Genomic DNA, 21065 nt, shown 5'->3' on the forward strand with positions numbered 1-21065 from the left:
CACAGATATTAAAAGGATAATAAAACAACACTACAAATAACACTTTACATATAAATTCAGTAACTTAGATGAAATGAATCAATTACTTGAAAAATTCAAACTACCAAAGCTCACCAATGATGAGATAGATGTTCTGAATAATTCTATAACTATTAAATAAGTTGAACACATAGTTTCCAAAAAAAAAGAAAAAGAAAAAAAAAATTAGACCCAGATGGTTTCACTAGCAAATTCAACCCAACATTAAAAGAAAAAATCAGGCCAGGCACGGTGGCTCACACCTGTAATCCCAGTACTCTGGGAGGCTGAGGTGGGTGGATCACCTGAGGTCAGGAGTTCAAGACCAGCCTGATCAACATGGAGAAACCCTGTTTCAACCAAAAATAGAAAAAAATTAGCCAGGCGTGGTGGTGCACGCCTGTAATCCCAGCTACTTGGGAGGCTGAGGCAGGAGAATCACTTGAACCTGGGAGGCAGAGGTTGTGGTAAGCCGAGATCACACCATTGCACTCCAGCCTGGACAACAAGAGCCAAACTCCGTCTCAAAAAAAAAAAAAAATCAATAATACGTATCAATAAAAGAAAAATATAAAAAAAGAAGAAATAAAATCAGGTCTACACACTCTTTTCTGAAAATAGAGGAGGGAACACTTCCCAATTCATTTTGACAGTCACCATTATTACCTCAATACAAAAAACAGTATTAAAAACTACAGGCCTATGTCCATCATGAACATAACGACGACAAAAATCCTTAATAAAATATCAACAAATCAAATCCAGCAATGTATAAGAATATGCCACAATGAAGTGGGATTTATACTAGGAATGCAAAGCTGTTCAATATTTTTTAAATCAACCAATGTAATCCATCATATTAACAGTCTAAAAACAAACCCACATGATCATATTGTTGCAAAAAAAGGCATTTGACAGCATTCAACGTTCATTAATGAAAACTCTCAGCAAACTAAGAACTGAAAGGAACTTCCCCAACATAATAAAGGGCATCTACACAAAAGCTACAGTCAACATCATATTTAACAGTTTCCTACTAGATTGGAACCAAGGAAAAAATATAATATCACATCTCACTTATTCATCATGGTACTGGAAGTCCTAGCCAGTGCAATAAAGCAGGAAAATAACAAATAAAAGGTATACAGATTAGAAAGAAAGAAATCAAACTGTCCTATTGACAGACAACGTTATCATTTACAGTTGACCCTTGAACACAGGTTTGAATTGCACAGGTCCACTTATATGTGTATTTTCCTCTGCCTCTGCCACCCCTGAGACAGAAAGACTAACTGTTCCTCTTCCTCCACCTCCCCAGCATACTCAATGTGAAGACAGTGAGGATGAAGACCTTTATGATAATACACTTCCACATATTAAACAGTAAACATATTTTCTCTTCCTTGTGATTCTCTTAATAACATTTTCTTTTCTCTAGCTTACTTTATTGTAAAAATATAGTATATATGTAACATAAAAATACATGCTAATTAACTGTTTATGTTGTTGGTGAGACTTCCAGTCAACAGCAGGCTATCAGTAGTTAGGTTTGGGGGAGTCAAAAGTTATATGTAGATTTTCAACTGCTTCAGGCATCAGCACCCCTAACTTCCACCTTGCCACATTATTCAAGGGTCAACTGTACATAGAAAAATCTCAAGAAATCTACGAAAAATGCTCCTAGAACTAATAAGTGAATTCAGCAGCATCACAAAATACAAAGCCAACACACAAAACTCAATCATATTTCTATATACTACTAGCAAAGAGCAACAGGAAACCAATTCTTTTTAAATACCATTTACAACAGCTCTAAGAAATAAAATACAGACAGTCCTCAATCTATGATGGTAAAACTTACAATTTTTCAGCTTTACAATGTGTATTAGTCTGTTCTCATGCTGCTAATAAAGACATACCTGAGACTGGGTAATTTATAAAGGAAAGAAGCTTAATTAATTGACTCACAGTTCCACATGGCGGAGAAGTCCTCACACTCATGGCAGAAGGCAAAGGAGGAGCAAAGTCATGTCTTACATGGTGGCAGGCAAGAGAGAACTTGTTCAGGGAAACTCCCCCTTATAAAACCATCCCATCTCATGAGACTTATTCACTATCACAAGAACAGCATAGGAAAGACCCTCCCCCATGATTCAATTACTTCCCACTGGGTCCCTCCTATGACACATGGGAATTGTGGGAGCCACAATCAAGATGAGATTTGGGTGGGAACACAGCCAAACCATATCACAGTGGTACAAAAGCAATATACAGTCAGTATGCTCCTTGACTTACAATGAGGTTTTGTCCAGATAAATGCACTGTAAGTTGAAAATATCACAATTTGAAAGTGTGTTTTCAACAGATAAAAATATTAAGTCAAAAATGTGCTTTTCACTGGTTTGAAAATATTAAGTCAAAAGTGTGCTTTTCACTGGTGAAAATACCATAAATTGAAAGCCTGATTTTGACTGGTGAGAATATTATAAGCCAAAAATATGTTTTTGACTTACAATATTTTCAACTTACGATGGGTTTATCTGGATACATAACCCCATCATCATAAGTTGAGGAGGATCTGTACTTACATGTAAATTGAACAAAAAGTGAACAGGGTTTATATACTAAAAATTACAAAACACTGATGAATAAAATCAAAGGAGACCTAAGTAAATAAAGAGATACATCATGTCCATGAATTGGAAGAGTCAACAGTAAAAATGTCCATTCTTTTTTTTTTCCAACTCATTTCTATTTTTATTTTACCAATAATTTTAAAACCAGTTTGTTTAGTAAAGTTATACTTAAGTCACATGAACTTGAAAAGTACTTAGACTTATTTAACTTATGAGTACTCTTCTACCTATATGTCAATTTGGTAGACAGAACATGTAATAATAAGTGTACATACAAATAAACATATCTAGACATGTATATACACACATAAATGAAGATTCAATAGCTTTTACCTTGGAACTCTAGCCATGAGATAGCAATACAAACTTGCCAGTTTTACTTTTGTTTGCCCCAATAGTTAATCCAACGAAGGCAGTGAACCAAAATTTCAGGTAAAGCAGTTTCCATGGCAGTTTAATTTTTAAAGGTCAAACCTCGCCAGACTCCAAAGAACACTGGGGCCAAACACCACCAAAGGAGAACATCACATACTAACCAGGCCCAACCCTGCTTGGAACAGTAGCATCAAAGCCTGGATACATGCAACTCCATCTCACTTTCCCATTCAACAGCACACTTGATTCCAAACAATACTGGGGCCAAACAGTATTGCAACTGTGAGATAAAATTCTAAGGAGGGCTTAGTACTAGGCCTTAGGACCTCTGCCAAGGGTGTTCCCTTCAGAGAGACTGAGGTTCGAAGGATCCCCTGGGGCATCCCTCTTTGGGGTCCAGTCTTTGGAAAACAGTGGCAATTTCTTATAAAGTTAAACACACACTTAACAAATGACCCAGCAATCCCACTCTCAGGTATTACACTAGAGGAATAAAAACTAATGTTCACACAAAAACTTGTACATGAATGTTTACAGCAGTTCTATTCCTAATCAACACAACTGGAAAAAAAACTAAATATTCTTCAAACAATGAATGGATAGGCCAGGCACAGTGGTTCATGCCTGTAATTCCAGCACTTTGGGAAGCTAAGACAGGTGGACAACTTGAGGCCAGTTCAAAAGTAGCCTGGCCAACAGGGCAAAACTCCATCTCTACTAAAAATACAAAAATCAGCCAGGCATGGTGGTGCATGCCTGTAATCCCAGCTACTCCAGAGGCTGTGGCATGAGAATCACTAGAACCTGGGAGGCAGAGGTTGCAGTGAGCCGAGATCATGTCACTGCACTCACTGAAGCCTGGGCGACAGACCAAAACTCTGTCCTCCCCTCCTTAAAAAAAAAGATGAATAAATGGATAAACAGGTAAATCCAACCAACAGACTACTACTTAACAATAAAAAAGAATAAACTGGTTCATGCAACAACTTGGATGAATCTCAAAGGCATTATGCTAAATAAAAGAAGCCAGTCTCAAAAGGTTACATGCTGTGTGACTTCACTTATGACATCAAAAAGATAAAACTACAGTGAAGGAAAAGAGACTAGTAGTTACCAGGGATTAGTGAGAGAAGGAAGATGCAACTACAAAGGGATAGAAAGCACAACGGAATTTTTGGAAGCAATGAGACAACTCTATATCCTGAATGCTGTAGAGGATATACAAAATCTATACTCATGGTAAAATTCATAGAACCATACACCAAAAAATACCTATTTTACTCTGTTAATTTTTTATTTTAAATTTTAAAAAATAAAAGGTAAATACGTAAGATTCAAGGGAAAGGTTAAGTGAGAATATGTTTACAATTCAGTGCTTTGAACAACATCTAAAACACAGAAAGGTATCATTACATATATGCAAGTTATTTTTACTAAGTAATCTGGAAAGTTAAAGATAACAGGCTACCTAACCTTATGCCATGAGCCCCATATCAAACCCTGGATTACTTCCTCAATCCTCAGAGAGTGGTTTGGCTTGAGAATGAAAGAAATAAGCTTCATTTCTGAGTTCTGAGGAACTCAAAATGTATTCTGAAAATGACACCACCAGAAAACTCTAAAATACAACAAGGCAAGTGCCATCTTACTCATTATAGGTTCTATAGCTGGTTTTCATTTTTTTTAGAATCTAAATCAGAAAAAGCTAAAAACTAAGGCTAGCATCCTATATGTAAACCAACAACTATACTATCAATTTATTTTAGACAAGTCTTTTTAACAAAACGGTGCTGGAACAACTGGTTATCTACATGGAAAAAGCAAACTTTGACCCCCTGCCTTACCCCATACCCAAAAAATTACTTCAAGTTAGATCATATACCATAAAACTTCTAGAAGAAAACAGAGTATCTTAGAGATGCTTAAGCAAAAATTTCTCAAGGTATTAAAAAAAGCACTAAATGTAAAGGAAAAAAATTAGTGCATTAGACTTCAACAAAATTAAAATGTCTGCTTATCAGAAGACATTTGGAAAATGAAGAGGCCCAACAGATTGAGAGAAAATATTCATAACACATACATATGGCAAAGGACTTACATCCATAATACAGTGACATGCCACACAAACTTTCAGTGGTAGCTGTCATGACATTGTGATGTAATTACTTTTTTATAAAGTAATTGTAAAACTCAAAAGCCTAAGTGTTCAGTGTTTATAAAGTCCATAATAGTGTACAGTAATGTCCTAGACCTTCCATTCACTCACCTCTCACTCACTGACTCACCAAAAGCAATTTCCAGTCCTGCAAGCTCCATTCATGGTAAGTGCCCTATACAGGTGTACATATTTTTACCGTACTTTTTCTACGTTCAAATACATTTAGATATACAAATACTTAGCATTGTGTTACAACCGCCTACAGCATTCAGTACAGTAACATGCTGTACAGGTTTGTATCTTAGAAGCAATAGGCTACAACATATAGCCTAGGCGTGGAGTAAGCAACACATGACTGTCTGAAACAACTACAAACCAGTAATTTTTTGAAAATCAACAATCCAATTTTAAAATTAGCAAAAGACTTGAACACTTCACAAAAGATACATAAATGGTCAATAAGAACATAAAAAGGCATTCAATATCACGGGTACTATATGGCTAAATAAAAGAATGGCAACATCAAATGTTGGTGAGGATGTGGAGCAACTGGAACTTTCATATATTGCTGGTAGGATTGTAAATGGTACAACCACTTTGAAAAAGTATATGTCAGTTTCTTTTAATGTTAAATACATATCTACTCTGACTTAACAATTTCACTCTTAGGTATTTACCCAACAGAAATGAAAACATGTCTCCACAAAAAAGACTTGCACAAGAATGCTCAGAGCAGCCTAATTCATAAGCCAAAAACTGGAAACCTAAATATTCATCAACATAAGAATGTATAAACAAATTGTGACAGAATAATAAATAAATTGTGATCTACTCATAAAATATATTCATTCAGAGAACACATTCATTGAATATATTCATATGACTGATATACAAAACAATATGAATGAATTACAGGACAGTATATGGAGTGAAAGATGCTCAACACAAAAGAATGCATACTGTATAATTCCATTTGAAGAGGTTAAAAAACAGGTAAAAGAAATCTATGGTAATAGAAATCAGTAAGTGGCTATCTCTGAGGAGCTGGATGGAACTGACTGGAAAGAAGCTCAAGGAAAGATTCTATATCTTGTTTTGGTTCATGATTATATAAGTGTATATAATCATCAAAACTTGAACTCAACATTTAGGCCCATGCATTTTATTATATATAAATTATCTGAATTTTTAAAAAAATAAGCAAAAAATAAAATGAACAACAATCATATTAACAAGAAAGAAAAAATACTTAATCAAGATTATAAAGGAACGACCCCAAAGATTATGTCTTCTCTTAAGAAATAGAGAAATAGGTCCTAATTTACTATCTAACAGAAAAAAAGGTTACCTCTCTTTAGGAGACAGTCCCGAAAACAGAAACACAGAGTTAAGGCCTAAAAGGTTCTAAAGCACCTTTTCATCCTCAAGTCCAACTCTGAGAACTTCAGTTCTACCTGATGAAGAATTATATTAACCTAATATGTGATAATATTAGGTTACACTGTATTATACATTAGGTTACATCACACATCCATATCCTTTTTTATACCTGCCATGAGGGTGACCAGCCCACCATTTCTACAAGCCCTTTGGTGAGCAAGAGTTGTTTCTTTATAAAAATAATTTAAAAATTAGTAGTCCTGCCTTACCTAAAGTAACAATTTTCAAGACTCATACATACTCTCTTTCATTTGAACATAACTTCATTTTTAATAAAAATACAAATAAAAGCTTTTCATAAAATATTAATAAAATCAGTTTTCCATCCCAGTTGAAATCAGGATCAAGATGCCTCTCCCTAAGTATAAGTGCTATATAGAAGTTCAGTATTTTTCCTATGGCAGTAAGAAGCAGAAATTAACTAATTTTTACCCTCATATTCACTTTAAGTAGTTCAAATAACAGCAACTACAGTAGATTGTTAGCTGAAAATCGAAGTTAGTAAAGTTTTAGTTGGGGGTGGTAGGAGAAGGAGGAGGCAGCAAATCATTTACAAACAGCGCCAAAGCAGGACCCGAAGCCTAAATTCCAGGAGGTTGAGTGAGTGCTGTGCTTTCACAAGCCTCTTCTTCAAGAAACAAAGTGTGTAAAGGTTGCCATAAAGGACAAACAAGTGAAATACTTTATACATTACAGTGGTTGGAATAAAAATTGGGATGAGTGGGTTCTGGAGAGCAGAGTACTCAAATACGAGGACACCACTTTGCAGAAACAGTGAGAACTTCAAAAAGCCAATCAAGAGCAGTATGCAGAGGAGAAGATGAGAGGGGCTGCCCCAGGAAAGAAGACATCTGGTCTCCAACAGAAAAATGTTGAAGTGAAAACAAAAAAGAACAAACAGAAAACCCCTGGAAATGGAGATGGTGGCAGTACCAGTGAGACTCCTCAGCCTCCTCGGAAGAAAAGGGCCCGGGTAGATCCTACTGTTGAAAATGAGGAAACATTCATGAACGGAGTTGAAGTTAAAGTAAAGATTCCTGAAGAGCTAAAACCATGGCTTGTTGATGACTGGGACTTAATTACCAGGCAAAAACAGCTCTTTTAACTTCCTACCAAGAAGAATGTGGACTCCATTCTTGAGGATTATGCAAATTACAAGAAATTTCGTGGAAATGCAGATAATAAGGAGTATGTGGTTAATGAAGTTGTGGCAGGGATATTCCCTTCTTAGTAGGTTTTCCTAAACTCTATACAAACTACATTGATTATCTGTGTAAAGTATGGGAAGGTATTTTTTTAATTCCATCTCAAAATCTAGCTTACCTTATTGTAGTTACGTAATTTAACTGTGTCATTTGTAATAGCTATAGAAAGCCCTGTGTTCAGATAGAAGTTTCATTCATTCACTTAATAGCAATGTATTAAGTGCAAAGTTAATAACAGTGCTATAATGCTACCTAAAATAATAAGAAAAGGGATAAGACATTGTCCTTGTGCTTAAGAAACTCAGAATCTAATGAGGAAGCCAATTATATACCTAACTAAAATATAATATAAAGATAATTTAACAGTAGTATCTGGTAAACACTATATATATACACACACATACATATATACATATATATTTATACATATATATTTTTTTTTCGAGACAAGGTCTCACTCTGTCACCCAGGCTGGAGTACAGTGCCACAATCACAGCTCACTGCAGCCTTGAATTCCTGGACTCAAGTGAGCCTCCCACCTCAGCTCCCTGAGTAGCTAGGAACACAGGCACACACTACCATGCCTGGCTAATTTTTTAATTTTTTGTAGAGACAGAGTCTTGCTATGTTACCCAAACTGGTCTCAAACTCCTGGCCTCATGCAATCCTCCCATCTCGGCTTCCCAAAGACCTAGGATTACAGGGATGAGCCATCACACCTGGCCTATAAAATATTTTTTAAAGGACATTCTATCCAGGGATGAATGGGGAGAAAGTCATCTGAGATAGTCCAAGTCACTATTATGTCTCACTTGGATAACTGCAACAGCCTCCTATCTTCCCGCTTCCACTCTAGCTATTCCATCAATAGCCCATAAACAAGCAAGAATAATCTTTTTTAAACATAAATTATACCATAAAATTGTCTCATGACTTGCCATTAGAATGCAATTGGAATGAAATGTAAATGTTAACAAGGTGTATAAGGCCTGATGTGATCCACACTGTTCTTACCACTCCTACCACTCTCTAGCGACCCAGTTTCCTAACAAGCACGCCAAGATCTTTCCCACCACAGGGCCTTTGCTAGTTCTTCTGCCTAGAATGTGCTTCCCTCAGCATGACCAGCTCCTTCTCAACATTTATATGCTGGTTAAAATGACACCTCTTCAGAGAAGTTTTCCCTTTCTACCATACCTAAAGCACCACTTCCACCTCCACCATCCAAAGCCCTAGTATCCCTTTGTACTATTATTCTGTTTTATTTTCTTCATGTATCACAGTACTTAAAACTACCTGAAAACTATTTCACTGTGTTTTTATTTTCTATTTCCCTCTGCTAAAATTTCTTAAAGCTCCATTAAGGCAGGAGACTGATGTGTCTTGTTCACTGTACTAATCACAGTATCCAGGGCAATATTTGTATGTGCTCAATAAATATTGTTAAATATGCTGGGCATGGTGGTGTACACTTGTAGTACCAACTACTCAGGAGACTGAGGCAAGAGTATCACCTAGCCCAGGAGTTTGTGCCTAGCCTAGGGAACATGGTGACTCTGTCTCTGGAAAAAAAATTATACATATCATTAAACAAAGAAAGATGACATGTAAGCTGGATTGTTGGAAGGTAGTTAGGAAGAGAAATTGTCAAGAGGAACTGACAGAGATGTGGAAAAGGAAATCAAACACATTTTCTCTTACCTAGAACTTTGATTTTCACAAATTTTTTAGGATAAAGTAATATACTATTATGGCTGGAAGATATCCTAAAGCTTTTATCTAATTTTCTCATTTTGAGACATTAATACTTTAAAACATCCCCCTGATGTTTTCCTGAAAACTTCCCTTGGTATGTAAATCACTATCTCATGAGCTAACCTATTCTAAGTCAAGAAACTCTATAATTATTAAAAGATTTTCTCATATTAATCCCAAATCTGTTTGCCTGTTACTTACACACATCACTCCTGATTCTGATATTAGAGGTTCTCATGAAGATAAGTTTAATCCCTATTTCATGGGGCAGACTTTCAAATATTCAAAGACATCTATAATACCCTCCTAAATTAAAAAACAAAAAATAGGTAACATTTATTAACAATATCTGCTAGGCTCTGGGCTATATACTTTATGCGAATTACTCAATCCTCACAACTACTGTAAAATAAAATGATTATGATTGTACCTATTTTGAAAATGAGAAAATTAAGTCCGTATTAGATAACTTGCCTAAGGTCATCAAGCTGGAAAGTGCTGGAGTCAGAAATTAAACACAGATGGTCCAAATCCAGAACCTATATTCTTAACTGTAAGTCCCACTCTCTAAATGACTCCTGATCTTTGTACTATTTGCACTAGGTCGCTATGTGTAAATCACCCAGATAACCATGCTAAGGCACAAAACTCGACCAACTGTCTTCCACCTAATGATGAAGGCACTATTGATTCTCAGGTATTTATAAAAATATTCATAATATAAGACTTAATAATAAATAAGAGGATATGCAATTTATGTTGCATATATATCTTTTTAATCTTTATAGATTAACATTTGTCTACAAATACTAACCTATGTTTTCATTTTTATGCCTATTTTTCTTAAGTACATTCTACTTCATTAAGTACACACTCCAAACTATCTGATATATTTTCCATTTTCTCAACATACTCTTTATTTCAGTACTCTTCTACCTTTTGTTTACTTGATTCTTCCTAAAAGGACCTTCCTCCAATACTGCAGATACTGTGTCCTTAAAAAAATGGTAGTGTTATCGCAAGGACAGAAAACCAAACACCGCATATTCTCACTCACAGGTGGGAACTGAACAATGAGAACACTTGGACACAGGGTGAAGATCATCACACACTGGGACCTGTCATGGGGTGGGGGGGAGGGAGGGATAGCATTAGGAGGAATACCTAATTTAAAAGACAAGTTAATGGGTGCAGCACACCAACATGGCACATGTATACATATGTAACAACCTGCACGTTGTGCACTTGTACCCTAGAACTTAAAGTATAATAAAAAAAAAAGGTAGTGCTATGAATACTTCATTTGCCTGTCCAGATCCATTCTTCATTCTTCTCCACCCTGCTCAGTGCCCCAGGAGCCTCTGTTTATATCCAAAGCCCACCTTGCCCTCTGTCTTTGGGGTGGAGTCAACCAATGGAAGACAAGAGCAGAAGACAGAAAGACAGGAAGTGAGCCTGGAGTAGTTACTCTCCCCTAATCTCCCACCCACCTCCACTCCTGCTCTCATGTAAAATCACCTCTGGTTAGTGATGCTTCTCTGCTACCAGAGCCACAGCTTCTGTCAAGTGACCCTCTATACAGCTACTATCTGCGTCTTAACAGCTCCGTATTCTGCCCTTGTATGTCTAAAGGTGATAATGGCTATCTGTTGTTGCTCATCAGATACTCATACCATGTTCTCTTAACACTTCCCACTCTTTTATAAATCATTCCTTCATAAACTCTCCCTACTTTAGCCATTTGAGTGTGTCATCTATTTTCATTAGGACACTCACTTTTATAGCATCATTCTTTTACTAGGCCTTCTCTGTACTTTTTTAATATATCCTTTATATTTCTTTTCCTGTACTAAACTCCAAGTTTCTTGATGGTAAGGTATATTTTATTCATTTTTTAATCTCTAAAATAATTAATTTTGCCGATAGTAGGTACTATGATATGTTTCAAGAATAAATGGAATGTTTCAAGAATGGGAAAAAATAAAACTTTTTAAAATCAAAAGAATACTTCATGACTCAAGACAATCATACGAAACTTAAACTTCAGTTTTCATGAAGGTTCAAAAACAGGCAAAAATAATCTATTAGGATTAAGGTCAGAACTGTGGACATCTTAGACACAGGCTATCAAATAGGAGAGACCATAAGGAAGCCAACTAGGGTATGAAAATGTTCTACTTTTTATCTGAGTGGTAATTACAGAGATGTATACATAGGTAAAAATGTGTTAAGCTATATACTTGTTTTGTTCACTTTACAGTATGTACCGTACACCTCATTAAAAAAGAGAAGAAAAAAATCTGTATTTAGGTGCTCACGTTGAAACAATATGGCTAACACCTCATTTATCTAGAAGTCCTTTATAAAAACAAACAAAAAAAGCTCTCTGTGGAATCAAAACAGATATTACAAAGTCCATATACTGTATCCATGAGAAAGACTTCTAGGACTTTTCATCCTTACTTTTACAGTAAATTCCAATTAGCTTGGTTAACCAGTGTCCTGACCTACCATTGATAAACAGTGATTAATTGGGAAAGGGGAGGTAAAGATTGGTAACATCTAGCAACAGGAGCAAGCAAAATAACAGTTAAAGAGAAGATAAAGGCTGGGCGCCGTAGTTCAAGCCTGTAATCCCAGCACTTGGGGAGACCGAGGCAAGTGGATTACAAGTTCAGGAGTTTGAGATCAGCCTGGCTATCACAGTGAAACCCTGTCTCTACTAAAAACACAAAAAAATTAGGTGAGTATGGTGGCACACACCTTTAGTCCCAGCTTCTCAGGAGGCTGAGGCAGGAGAATCGCTTGAACCCGGGAGGTGGAGGTTGCAGTGAGCCGAGACCATGCCATTGCACTCCAGCCTGGGTGACAGAGTGAGACTCTGTCTCAAAAAAAAAGATAAAAATGTAAGAAACATCACTTAGTATATGGCAAACGGACTTTACAAGCCAGTTAGACATCCATATATCATGGCACAGTAAGACAGTGTAAAAAGTGGCAACCTTGCCTGCAGGTGTGAGATACAGGTGGGCATGGTGGAGGCAGATGGTCAGGAGAGTCCCCAGGAGCAGGGAGCCTTGTGCAAGAATGGACGGCAACAGCTAAGGCTTAATATGTGGTCTCAGTACGAGACAAACAGGCTTCCAAAACAATTCTACTGGTTGGATCGCTGGCTTTTCATCCTTTTTGACATAGTGTTGTTTATTTTTGGGTTGCCTTTTGCCAAGACCAGTGTGCTGATATCTAAACTAATAAGCTGGTTTCTGGAATGAATTCTGAAAATGGCTACAAATTATTGAATAAAGAAGACAGACAGGATTGTGCTGCAGAAAAATTTCATACCTCTAAGGGACCTTCCTTTCATTGTATACTTTCTGTTCATTTGGAGAGCTATTAAATGGGTAGGATATCATCCATTCACAGCTAAGTTCTTAAAACTAGACCCTTTGCTTCCTGTTTAAAATTTTTTTTCAAACATCTGATAGCTTTACAGAGGCTGATGACAAATGTATTTGTACTTAGAAGTTTAGTGTATTCATTTAAAAATATAGTAATGTCTTTCCTTTAACATTTTAAGGGTTGACCAGGGTTTAACATAATGCAAATAATATGATGAATAAGGTGAGGTATTTATAAATTCAAAAGTAAATTACTCAAAAGTGAAGAAAGGATTTTGAGAGAAAGAACAAAGTGTCCTTAGATTGTATAGAGGCTATAACACAAAAGATACGCAAAAAATGTAGGCCCACAATATATTTCTTGGCTCCAAGTACCAATTAAATGTTGAGCTTAAGTAGGACTCTGTTACGAAAAGATGTGTCATGGTCAAAGGGTTGATACTGTCTCAGAAAAAGTAGATAATGTCCAATATTGGAAAGCTAGCATGCATGTCCTCTTACCTGGATGTCTCCCCCTTTCTTCCTTTTAAATTCTTGAGCCCCCTGAAATAGGACTGTATGCTTCAAACCTTTCTTTTTTTTTAACTCTTGCATTAATTAAGCTTTTGGCCAAAATGTATTTATTTTTATAATGTCTGAAACTTATTTAAATACTTCAGCAAAGTCAGTGTGATATTTACCCATTCAATAGCTATTTGAGCTTTTACTATTGACCAGGCATTATTTTGGACATGGCAGTAAACAAAACAGACAAAAATTCTTATTTTCAGGGTGCTTATATTCTCCTTTCTTGTTATTTAAATGTAAATATGTGATTTAAAAAGAATTTATATTCCATGGGTGATCAGCTAGCATATAATCAGAAAGGCCACACTCCCAAAGCAGTTATTATAAGCACTTCAGAAGCTATTCCTATTAGCCCTAAAGACTAATGTAAGGCATATTAGAAATATAAGAAATATTAGAAAGAATACTATAAGGAATATTCTAGTATTAGAATATTAGAAGGGCCCAGGCATAGTGGCTCATGCCTGCAATCCCAGCATTCTGGGAGGCCGAGGCGGGCAGATGACTTGAGCTCAGGAGTTCAAGACCAGCATGGGCAACATGGCAAAACCTCATCTCTACAAAATACAAAAAAAAAAAAAATTAGCCAGGAATGGCAGCATGTGCCTAGAGCCCCAGCTACTCCAGAGGCTGAGGTGGGCGGATCACTTGAGCCTGGGAGGCAGAGGTTGCAGTGAGACGAGATCACGCCACTGCACTCCAGCCTGGGCAACAGGGCAAGTCCCATCTCAAAAAGAAAAAAAAAAAAAAAAAAGAATATTAGAAGCAATAATATAAGGAGTATTAGAAATAGGCTCTTGTCATTGAAATTAGTGGCATTCAATATGTGTGAACTCTTCTAAATATTTTGGGGATATTCCCCTCCCTTATAAACAGGGCATAAGATCTTGTAAACTCTACATTCTCTGTCTTCCAGAATGGCTCTTAGGGTTACAGCCAAGTCTGGAATTAATTTTGGAGGATTTTAATTGCTTAATGCTGACTATAAAGCTAACAATTAGGCCTTCAGGGTATTGTTGCATCTGCCTAAAGAGAACCTTTTATGGAATGTGTGGGTGAACTATTTGGGGGAACACAGAACTGGGAGATCACTCAGTTTACCAAGCAGATTGTATGAACTGCTTCTGCAGTGCTTGTTAATAATTTTGTCAAATACATGTTTACTAATTTTTAAAATGACAACCCTTACTTATCAGAGAAATATATTATTTTCATCAAGATCTATTCAGGGTAAGCAGAAATAGGGATAAACATAATAGAAATAGTCACAGCAAAAATGTGTTTAAATTAAAAAGATATTACTTGTAAAAAGATAAACTTCAGTTACCTTACAAAAATGTACTTGATGAGAACACATGAACACGTAGAGAGGAACAACACACACTGGGGCCTACCAGAGTGGGAGGAGGGAGAGGATGAAGAAAAATAACTAATGGGTACTAGGCTTACTACCTGGGTGGTGAAATAATCTGTACAACAAACTCCCATGACACAAGTTTACCTATGCAAACCTGCAAATGTACCCCTGAACTTAAAGAAAAGTTTTTTTAAAAAAAAATCACATTTTCAGAGTTTGCTAAATAATTATGACTAGTATTTCACTATTATCTTCTTCCTTGGTGAACTATTAAAATTAGTAAATTTATGTTAAAAATGAATTTCTCCCTAGAAATCAAAAGTGCAATCTAAGCACTGAAAATGTTCTATCAACACTCGTTAACTGAGAACCATTCAAACATCTAGGAATTTTTAACTCTGCAAGTCATATTTGAAAAAGTAGTGTCAAAATTGTTTATAACCCTACTGCACCACTATGATCTCACCTCAAATTATCATTCCATGTCCCTCTTTTTGTTTTAGAGGTAACTCCTGCACACAATGTCCTGCATTAGTTTCCATTCTCCCAAATTGCAAAACTCTTCCAAGCTTCACCTATAAACTGAGGCATTCACCTAAAGTAGGCTTCCCCTGCTGAAGAAGATTTTTGCTGGGTTTTGTGACATCAAGAACTTATTCCTTAGGCATCCTGTTCTTCAAGTTACTTTCAATGATGAAATTATGAGTATTATGTATCATCTAGGAAAAAAAAGTCCTGTGAAGTGATAAAGAAAACCGTATTTAATCCAATAATTCAACTCAATATATTAACTATTTGATACATGCCAAGCACCAGGGTTACAAAAATAAATAAGATACTGTCCCTGCATTTAAAGGACATAAAATGTAGAAACAGGAAAGGCCTATCAACCCAAATATGACAGAGAGTATTAAGTGCAACAATAAATGCACTGAAATAAGTGACTCAATTTTGTTGAGAAAGAAACAAATGAAGAAAGGCAGAATCTAGGCTCAGTTTTTAAATTATGTACATTCCATGCAACTATATAGACACTATAGTTACAAGAAAGGTGGCATGCAGGGCCAGGCGCAGTGGCTCATACCTGTAATCCCAACACTTTGGGAGGCCGAGGTGGGCGGACCACGAGGTCGGGAGTTCGAGACCAGCCTGGCCAACATGGCAAAACCCCTGTCTCTACTAAAAATACAAAAATTAGCTAGGAGTGGTGGCATGTGCCTGTAATCTCAGCTACTTGGGAGGGTGAGGCAGGAGAATCCTTGAACCCAGGAGGCGGAGGTTGGAGTGAGCCGAGATAGTGCCATTGCACTCCAGCTTGGGTGACAAGAGCAGGACTCCATCTCAAAAAAAAAAAAGAAAGAAAGAAAGGTGACAAGCAAAAAATTAAAATATGTGTTGTCTAAAAGATGTCAGAATTTCAAATAGCTTTTTCTATTATCTTGTTGACAGAGGCAATGCCTTTTTCTCAATCCTATGGCTTCTATGAAGAACTGTCACTAAATAGTTTTGGACTCTCTCTACCCTCCACTTATTTAACCCCTAGAAGGAGGATAGTGACTTACTTGACTGGTAAGTTTAGACTAATGAATCACGTAAGCATAATTCTACCCCTTGCTTTTTGCTCTTGGAAGCCTACCCACTAGATGGAAGCAGAAGTTCTCCAATGCTTCTCTATGGATAAGCTCTCCAGGCAAATAGGGAAAATGTTCCTGGTCCTATTCTGCTAATGACCAGGTAAGTCTGTTTAACTCAGGGGGTTGGTATTACAAAGCAAAACTATCTACAGAATAAGCCATGCCTTCCAATAACAGTTTTATCAGGAATATAGATGGTATTCTGATATCTCATCTGTCACTCTCTTCTCAAAATTGGGGCAGGGAATTTGGGTGTCATTTTTTGAGACCTTTCAAACACTACAATATTAATTGCACTGTCTTTTTTATTATTTAAAATAAAATCTTCACTTTTTATCTTACATTCAACTCGTAAGAGCAATGGCATTATATGATTCTTCTTCATAGCCCTTATAGCTCCTAGCAGAATGCCCAGTAATGTTGCTGAAGAAATGAATTTTCAGATATTAAAGTTATTTCTATATGGTGCTTATTTTTACAACAAAACCAAACAAAAAAATGACTTACATATGATAAACACTGGTATTTAGTAATGTGTATGTAGATATGTTCCTCTAAAGAAAGTATTTTCCCATATATTAGTAAAAATTCCTATCCATATTTATTTTTGTCTGCTTTGAACCATCACCATCTAACCGGTAGAAGCTCTTCAGGAGACTTTTTCTGAAAAGTGGAATAAAATGTTACACTGAAGCAGTAAAGCAAAGTGACTAATACTGACTGGAGTGAGGAAGAGGGTTGGAAGAGTCACTTTTTTACACACAGTTTCTCTTCTTTCTGTTTCCGTATCTTTTATCTCCCTCTTACCATTCCTGGGGAGGTGCTGCATAGTTATCAACATGCTTAACAGACAGTGTGTGAAGGAAGAATTATGGGTAAAGTCATTTGTTTGACTTCCCAGTGTACACCCAACTCCAAAGTGACAAACTGGAACAAAAAGCTTATGGGACAGTAAATTATGATTGTAGCAGCTGACACATTTTTTTTCTGGAAGACCAAAGGTTCTTAATCTTTAACTCTGAAACTTTAAAAGAAAATAAATCCAAATTACCGCCATTTTAATCACTTTTTAAATTACTCCTTGTATCTTTTCTTTGTTGTCCTAAATACTGACCACTGGTTGAAAGAATTTCCCCTATATAATCCCTTAAGGAAAGGATTTGCTTTTTTGCTTAATACCAGTTCCAAGAAAAGTATTGAGACAATAAAAAAGGATTGTCTCATAGACCTAAATTTCAATTAGTTTTACCATTGATTTAGAGAAACTTGGCATAAACTTAAATAATTCAAGGATGAGAATTTCAAATATTAATAATAACAGCCATAACAACTAACCTGTTGAAAACTTGCCAGGTGCCAGATACTGTTCCAAGAACTTACAGGTTATTAACTTATTTAATCCTCACAACATTTCATATTACATTTATTTCACATCAATAAGATAGATACTGTTATTACCCCTAATTTATACACAGAGAAACTGGGGGACAGAGAAGTTAAATAACTTGTCCAACATTCTGTAAGTAGCAGAGATGACATTTAAACTCAAGTAGTCTAGCTTTACCACCGTGCAATAGTTGACTATTAATGAAAATACCAAAGACAGTAGGAAATTGGGATTCATCTCTACCCACAGTTCTTTTCTTCACTCAAGGTTAACATGGAAATATTGTAAGAAATGATAATAAGTATAACTATAATAACAGATATCCATTGTTAACTCCAAAATGTAAATGATAAATACAAAACAGAAATGCTTAGTTCTTACACTCAGGGAGTTTACATCCCATTTAGAGATGTGAAAGAGGTTATCAACCATTCACATGTGAAAACTGGAACATACATTAATCAATAAAGTCAAGCTCTTTATCATTTCTCCCAAACCAGCTCATCTTCCAGTGTTCACTACATTAGCTAATGACACCACTAAACTTTCAGTCACTAAGACTTTAAGCATCTTCATACCTCCTTTTTCCCTATCACCAGGGCTTTTCCACTCCCACTGTTCTCACTCTCTCAAACGAAGGATTATAACGGGCTCCCTGCTCCCAATATTTTCATTCTCCGATCTACTTTTCCCATTGTCAAAAATCTCTCTAAACTAAATAAAGCAAATGTCTCTTCTCTTCTGAAAATCTTCCAACATCTTCCACTGAATAAATCAAAAAGTTTAGGATGGCATTCAATATCTTCCATACATTACTCTCAACCAATCTTTCAGTCTTTTCTAGTAACATTCCCACACTAACTCTACACTCCTTACTTTACTAGCTTTCCATTCGGATTTCCACAACAAAGTCATGAACTTTACCAGATGGTTTACCAGTCTCAACGCCTGTCTCTACTTAACCAAGTCTTATATAATATGTCCTTCAAATGCCTCCTCTATAAAGACACTCCCTCGAAAAATTGATCACTCTTTGGCCTTCCACAATGAGGTGCTCTGACTGGAACATAGCAATTACACAATTGTGTCTCACAGTGAGCCAATTTGCACATCTGAGTCTACCAGATATAAACTCCCTAGGGATAGAACCATATATCTTACTGATCTTTATATTCCCCCACAGCACCTAGCACACTGAGGTGCTCAAAAAAGGGAGCTAATAACCGAAAGGTTAATTAAGACAGTATAAGAAAAGTATATTAATGTGATAGGAATGAACTAAAGGTATAAATAATATACAAAAGGAATGCTTTCTACTGTAGGTGAATTTGGAAATAGTTATCAATTATATGTGTGTACATACGTGTATGTATATATGTAGACATAGACATTTATGTTATTAGGTATCTCCAATTATAAATTTTATCTTCTTGAATTCAGTCTTTTATAATTACATAATGATCATCTTTTTCTCTAGCAAAGTGTTTTCCCAGTTTTTCTGATATTAATATTTTACCAGTTTTATTACAGTGTCTTGTGTCCTTTTTCCATTCTTTTATTTTCAACCTTGATAAATTCTTATGTTTGCAAAGAGTATACAGTCAGAAAATCCAAGTGGACAATCTTTATATTCTTTTCTCAAAAGTTTTTGCTTCTATATTTATTGTAATTCGTGGTGGTATCTAGATTTATTTCTATTATCTTTTTACATGCTTTAAGTATTTGTCCTGTTTGCTAGGTTTCCTTTTTTGACCTCCTTTTTTCTCTTACATTACTTATTTGTTCTTTTTTCCCTCAATTCTTTTGTCACATCTATTTGTTTGGAAGCCATTCACACAATATCTATTATTTCAGCAGTTGCACTAGCTGTGTGTGTGTACGTGTGTGTGTGTGTGTGTGTGTGTAGACAGCTATTGTGTATAAACAAGATTTAAAGTCAAACTCTTAGCCCTCCCCCTTGAAATATAACTTTTTAACATACTCTTCTAATTTCTTCTTTCCAATGTAAATGCTCTTGTTTTCTAGTACTTTAGTTCTAGTCTGTTCTCTTAGAAGGCATTGTTAATAATGTCTTACAATATAAGTGTTTGTTTTTACCTATATTTATCACTAGTATACCTTCTTGATCTCATTCATTTCTTCTGCCTGAGTATGTACTTTCAGTAGTAAAAACTCCCTCAATTTTTCCTTTTCTAAAATTGTTTTAGCTTGCACTTTTCCTAGGGAGCTAGTTCTGCAGGGCACTGATTTCTAGTTTGACAGTTATTTTCTCTCAGCACCTGTCAGTTGATATTCCACTGTTTTATGGATTCCACTGTGGCTACTGATAAGTCACCTTTCAGTAAAACTGCCATTCATTCTTTTGAAGGTAATTTCTCTGTTCTGAGTCCTTTTAGTGGTTATCTTTTTCTTTAAGGTTCTGCAATTTTGCAATAATGTATGGGTTTCTTTTAATTTATTCTGCTTGAGATTCAGTGAGCTTTCTGGACAAAAACTTGGCATTTTTCATCAGTTTTATAAAATGCTATTTTACACTATTTTACAGCCATTACCTTTTCAAATGTTTCTTCCTCTCCATTTTATTATCCCCTTTTCAAACTTCAATTAAGTCTGAGTTATACTTTACTTCTTATTCTCCAACTCTTCTGATCTATATGACTATTTTTGTGTGTGTTTTGGGATTGGGGGGGGTTTCTTGAGACAGAGTCTTACTCTGTCACTCAGGCAGCAGTGCAGTAGTACAATCAGAGCTCACTGCAGCCTCGACCTCCCCAGCTCAGGAGATGCTCCCACATTAGCCTCCCAGGTAGCTGCGACTACAGGCATTCGCCACCATACCCAGCTAATATTTTGTATCTTGTAGAGACAGGGTTTTGCCATGTTGCCCAGGCTGGTCTCGAACTTCTGGATTCAAGCCATCTACCCACCTCGGCCTCCCAAAGTGCTGGGATTACAGGCATGAACCACCACACTCGGCCAGTGACAGTTTTTTTAATCACCTGTCCCCCAATCATTTTTTTTTTCAGGTTTCTATTTTATTTCTTTAATCATAATAAGTGTGTTTTTATATTTCTTATATAATCTGAAGCTTTGGTGGATGTGTTTTTGTTGTGTACTTTTCTTAGGTTCTGATTC

General features: G+C 36.1%; 1 protein-coding gene and 1 pseudogene across 4 annotated transcripts in view; one reads left to right on the forward strand and one right to left on the reverse strand.

The window, feature by feature from the left end:
• PDE3B (phosphodiesterase 3B) overlaps positions 1-21065 on the reverse strand; it is a 258881-nt gene that overhangs the window by 227846 nt on the left and 9970 nt on the right. The gene's annotated exons all lie outside the window — the stretch shown is intronic.
• Positions 6088-10711, forward strand: LOC140713173 (mortality factor 4-like protein 1 pseudogene; annotated as a pseudogene).

The sequence above is a fragment of the Chlorocebus sabaeus genome, chromosome 1 (assembly GCF_047675955.1).
Source record: "Chlorocebus sabaeus isolate Y175 chromosome 1, mChlSab1.0.hap1, whole genome shotgun sequence".
Classification (NCBI taxonomy): domain Eukaryota; kingdom Metazoa; phylum Chordata; class Mammalia; order Primates; family Cercopithecidae; genus Chlorocebus; species Chlorocebus sabaeus.